Genomic DNA, 6,377 nt, shown 5'->3' on the forward strand with positions numbered 1-6,377 from the left:
AGAAGAAGAAGAAGAAGAAGAAGAAGAAGAAGAAGAAGAAGAAGAAGAAGAAGAAGAAGAAGAAGAAGAAGAAGAAGAAGAAGAAGAAGAAGAAGAAGGGGAAGAAGGGGAAGGGGAAGGGGAAGGGGAAGGGGAAGGAGGAAGAGGAGGAAGAGGAAGAGGGAGAAGAAGGGGAAAAAGAAGGTGAGAAAGAAAGAAATAGAGAAAGAAAGGAAAGGAGGCTGAGCTCTTGGTTTTGTGTAGGTTCCATGCCCGCAATGAGAAGCTGAACAGGTATGTTAGAATCAATGAACTGGTGGAACAACAATAAGAACTAACCAGTACTCCCTGAGCTCATGTCTCTAGCTGCATATGTAGCAGAAGATGGCCTAATCAGCCATCATTGGGAAGAGAGGCCCCTTGGTCTTGCAGACTTTATATGACCCAGTACAGGGGAATGCCAGGCCAAGAAGTGGGAGTGGGTGGGTAGGGGAACAGGGGCTGGGGGGAGGGTATAGGGAACTTTCAGGATAGTATTTGAAGTGTAAATAAAGAAAATATCTAATAAAAAAACATAATAAAATGAATCAATGAACTGAAAAGCAGCAATGTTGGTGGCATTCAGTTGTGTCAGTTTCTATGCCAAAAGCAGGAAATGTGCAGAGCAAAAAGGTGATTTCCTACATTATATAGCTTCCTCATAATTTCATCATTTTAAATATATATTATTTATTGTTGAATATTTTAAACATGTACATGGTATGTTTTGATCACTTTTAAGGGAAGCCTCGCAATGTCTGAGGAAATAAACTATTATGTGATTCAGAAAATGGCAAAAATCTTGAAAAATATGCTAAAACACAGGAATTCTGTGTTTTTTTTTTTAGATGAATTTTTACTTTTCTATATTCTTAATTTTTTTATTTGAGTACAATTTTCCTCTCCCTCCTAGTAGATCCCTACCTGCTCTACCAACTTAGTCTATTCCCTTTCAGTCTCTCATTACAGCAAAACAGACTCCTAGAAGATAACAAAACATAACAAAACAAAATATAATAAGATAAAATGAAAACTATCATATCCAAATTGGACAGGCCAAGCCAACACAAAATAAGAGCCCTATGAGAAAGCACAAGAATCAGAGACCTACTTCTTTACTCACAGACGAGTCTCATAAAAGTATTAAGCTGAAAGCTATACTATATATTCAGAGGACCTGATAGAAACCTGTAGGCTATGCACTTACTGCCTAAGTCTCTGAGAATTCATATAAGCTTTTCTTGGCTGTTTTAAATGGCCTTGTTCTCTTGGTAACAACCCCCCTTGAAGTCTGTCTGTCCTTATTCCTTCTGCCTCTTCTTCTGCAGGGTTTCCTGAGCTTGCTTGCACAGAGACCTAGAATAAAACCAAATATTACTTGTTTAAAAAAAATGCAATCATAAAATTACTCCTAAGAGTATTCTGCTATATTTATATACCAGTGCGTTGTTCGGCCATCATCAAAGAGGCATCCTCCTGCAGCAGGTGGGAACAAATCCAGAGACCCACAGCAAGACAGTATGTGAAGAGAGACAGAGCCTTAGGAACACATAGTTCCACATGAGATGGCTCTATCAAACTTCTCCCCTCATAACTGTATTTTCTTAAGGGAGGATGGTTTTCATCTTTTCAGAAAGAGAACTGATGAGCTGTTCTTGATAACTATGTGAAACAATTTTAAAGTCAGGAATATTTAGATTCAGCCATATTATTTCTTCACTGACAGTCATAGAAGCTTAGCCATCTCCTCTGTAGACGTGTGTTCATGCAGAAACTGTAAAGAATGGTTTGACAGGTGTCTCAGTGCTAATTCTCTGCTGAACCAACACATTCAGAGTGGATTTCAGTGAGGATCAAGGAAGTCATCTAAACAATTACTGCTAATGCAGCCTGTCTTGAGGCGAAAGTGTGAACATTTTGGATTCCTGTAAGATCATGGGGGTATGGGGATACTTTCAAATCTCCTAGAAAGCAAAGGCATGATGAGGTTTTCTTTAAATCCACAATTAAGTCATTAAATAAATAAGCATCTGTAATAGATCCATTGATATTTTAAAAATAATCATATACAGAAATTACAAAGGGACTCAGCAGGTTATATTTCTTTATTGGCACACACATACACACACACACACACACACACACACACACACACACACGAATAATAAAGAAAAAGAGGCCATCATTTAAGAAAGAGTGAAGTTGAACATGTTAAAGATTAAGTTTAATTTCAATAATTAATTAATTACAAAGTACTAACTATAATGTGGCGTATTTTTGCTAATTACTCTTACCCCATCTTTTCTCTGGCTCTAAGTAACTAAATTTTAAAAGAAAATTGTAACATACAGTTGCTTGACCTTTGCTGTTTTACATACTTTTAAGCCATGGCTGGTTTTCCAAAAATGAATGTAACATATTCAAACCTTTAATAGTACAACATCAATCACAGAAAAATACAATTATCTTGCTGTTTGCCTGACATGAATTTATGTTTTAATTTCTCTGTCTTTTGTTACTACCTGAAAAAATAAACACCAGTGTGTACAAATAATACCTAATTCCCCTAATCCTGATCTCAAATGCAGTCTAATTAATAGATATTTTTGGAAATCTAAAGTTTTATTAGTGGATGATTTTAATTTGACTTCAAGGTTAATCCAATATTCTATGAACTGGATTAGATGTACTATTGAGATAAATGGTGATTGGGAGAGTTTTTTGTTTAATTTGTCTTTAGATTTTTTTAATACACTATGGAATTTTCTTCACTTTAAAAAGTCTTCTTCATTTTAAAAAGGTCTTCCTCTAAATTTTTGTTTAAATGCCATTTTCAGATGTCTTTAATAAGTTTCAGATCTGGATTTTTCTGTCCACACATGTGCATAAGTAAGGAAGATATATGCAGAAAAAGCAGTGGAATGACATAAAAGTATTTAGATTAAGTGAAAATATATAAGTAAAATGCAAAGCTGGGGCTGAGGAGATGGTTCAACATAATCACCAACAACTGTTGCTCTTGCGGAAGACTTAGATCCAGTTCCCTTCATCCTGAGTAGCTGACAACGGTCTGTAACTCCACTTCCATGGGATCCAGGGCTCTCTTCTACACTAAGGTGAAATGGGAATTGTCTTGCCTGGATCCGTAACTGGCTCTCAAAAGGGGCCTTTAGTCACATGAATTCAAATTCTCTTTCAGGAGTACATATTGTAGTTCTTCATGGAAAAGAGGGGTCAGAGGTGAGAAAGAAAAGGAAAAAAAATCAACTAGTTTTGCAACACAGAAATTTGTTACTCTTAAGGAGCAAGCTAAAACTAAGCTTAGAGACAGTATATGAAAGTTAAGGCCAGAGGTGCAGCACTAGTTACAAGGGCTTCACTACATGTGCAATACTAAATACCCTTGGCCTGTTCCTCAGTGTACCTGGTCATAATAGTTGCAGCGTATTTGATCACATTGTGAACCCTAAGATTGTGTTGTTTACTGGGAAAATATGTTTCTAGTTGTGGTTTGATTCAACCTTAGCACATATTTAATCCATCTGGCTGAAATACTGGCATGCTCTTAGTACACACCTTTAATCCCAAAGAATGAAGGTAAAGTTAGTTTATAGAAAGAAGTGCTCATGTTTGAAAGTGATGCCTAATTGAGTGGCATGCAAAATGACAAATCAGAAAAAAAAAAGTGACAGAATAGGATGTACCCAACTCTCACAAGAACAGAGGGGAAAGACTTGAGAGAGCAGTACAGGGAGAGAGAGGCAGTTTTACTGGGGCACTTGTACAGAACAGGTTGCTGAGAAAAAAACAAGCTAGACACATAACAAGGTAGAAACAGAGCCAGAGTATGAGAAGAAGCCAGAAGATTAGAACATATTGCCAAAGTTAGTATGAGGCCAAACAGAATAATTCAGGCAGATATTGAGAGTGAAGCCAGATTAAATAAATCAGGGAGAAGAGTTTGAGCCAGAACAGCTGAGTTGAACCAGCTAGTCAGAAATCAGAAAGAATTAGGAAGCTTATTCAGCAGGAAGTCTCAGAGACTGAAAACATTCTAGACCTAGATTTGACTGTAACGAGGGTAGAAACCTCCTGAACATAATGGTTTGAATATGCTTGGCCCAGGGAGTAGCAATATTAGGAGGGTTACAGTAGATATGTCCTTGTTGGAGGAAGTGTAGGTGTGGGCTTTAAGACCTTCATCCTAGCTTCCTGGAAGCCAGTCTTCTCCTGTATGCCTTTAGAACAAGGTATAGAACACTCAGCTCTTCCTAGAAGCTGCCATGCTCTTGTCTTGATGATAATGGCCTGATCTCTGAACCTGTAAGCCAGCCCCAATTAAATGTTGTCCCTATAAGAGTTGCTTTGGTCATGGCAACTGTTCACAGCAGTAAAACTCTAACTAAGACAGAAATTGGTTCCAGAGACTAGAGTATTGCTGTGATAAACCTGACTATGCTTTTGTTAGGAAGAATGTGGATTTGGGGATTTTGAATTTGGAAAGCAGAGGAATCCTTTAAGTGAGGCTTAATGGGCTTTCTAGTAGGAATATGGAAGAATTCGTTGTTAAGAGAGATTTGAACTATACAGTCCTGGCCCAAGAAGTTTCAGTGGAGAATTTCATTATGCAGTGTAGAAACTGTTTTGTGTTATTTTGGTGAAGAATGTGGTTGCTTTTTGCCATTGTTTGAAGGAGCAAGCTAAGAGTGGAAAATACAAAATATATAGTTCAAGTATTAAAAGGGTAATAGGAAGTAGAATGGAGCTGAATCCTATATTCTAGGAATTAACATATTAAGGGAGTGGGATTTTGAGGCAAGATCCTATCCAGCTAAATTTAAATCCAGGAATGTTGGCACAAAACTTTAATCCAAGGAGACAAAGCCATGCAGATCTCTGAGCTCAAGGTCAATGTACAGAGAATGTTCTAGAACAACCAAGCATAGGCAGTGAGGGAATTGGAAAACAGAAAGTTGGCAATAGAATAGGGGTGCCATGTTCTAGCCCAAGAAAGCAGCAGTACTTGACACCTTTGGCCACATGGCTCTGGCTTTAGAGTCCAGAATAGAAGGGACTACTAAGACAATTGATGCTGGTTAGCTGGAGCTAAGAAATTAGCAGTGATTAAGAAGAGGAAACCACCAGAGGTTCTTTTATTGTTGAGAATGGTTTTTGCTATCCTAGGTTTTTTATTATTCCAGATGAATTTGCAAATCTTCCTTTCTAACTCTGTGAAGAATTGGGTTGGAATTTTGATGGGTGTTGCATTTAATCTGTAGATTGCTTTTGGCAGGATGGCCATTTTGACTATGTTAGTCCTGCCAATAGAAGTAGATGAGAACATAAATGCCAGCCATCCATACTTTACTCTATGTATTCATCCATTGATTCATTCTTGTATTGCCTCCTTATTTTGGTGGCTGTGAGTAATAGCATACTGAATTTGGATGTGTGGAGATTATTAATTACTTTAGTAGTGTGTGGTTCACCTCAAAACTCTTAGAACTAAGCACCTTAATATATAGTGTCACCTAAAAATGTCAGAGACTTGCAAATACTGATTTCATACTAACAGTTTGATTGATAGATCCCATGATAATTCCACTTTGAACTTTGTGAAACAAACCTTTTTGTCATAATAGTGATTTAATGTTTTATTCTCATGAGCAGTATAGTCTAATTAACCTTTATTAATGCTTTATCCATGTAGAGGAAAGACATTCCTGTTCCTAATGTATTCATAACATTTACTGACTATGAAAGTATGGATTTAATTTTGTCACTTGATTATACTCATAGGTTTAGAGTTTTGATTATTGATATATTCCTTAAATGTTGTCACTAATATACAGGAATATATGTATTTACTTATTTTTAAGATTTATTTTATTCTTATTTAATGTGTATATGTTTTGGACATATGAATGTATGTATGCATGAGTATGTATATTTGGTACCCAGAAGACAAAATAGTGTATGTGATCCCTTTGAATAGAGTTATATATGTTTGTGAGAATTGGTACTGGTACATGGTACCAAATTCCAGTCTGTTGCAATCGACGTCAGTACTCTTAACCACTTAGCAAACTCTAATTCCCCATCTATTTTTACTTATTTATTTAATGCATGATAAATTTGCATCCAGTAAGTTCAATGAATTAATTTAATAATACTAAAGTTTGGAAATTTTTAGCCTCTGTGTGTGTGAGTCTGTGTGGATGTGGGTCTCTGTGTGTATATGTGTGTAAATATTAGTGCCATACAATCTATTTCCAGTTCTTGCACACTGATCATACTGATTATATATATATATATATATATATATATATATATATATATATATATATATATATATATAT

Source organism: Mus pahari, chromosome 14 (genome assembly GCF_900095145.1).
Source record: "Mus pahari chromosome 14, PAHARI_EIJ_v1.1, whole genome shotgun sequence".
Classification (NCBI taxonomy): Eukaryota; Metazoa; Chordata; class Mammalia; order Rodentia; family Muridae; genus Mus; species Mus pahari.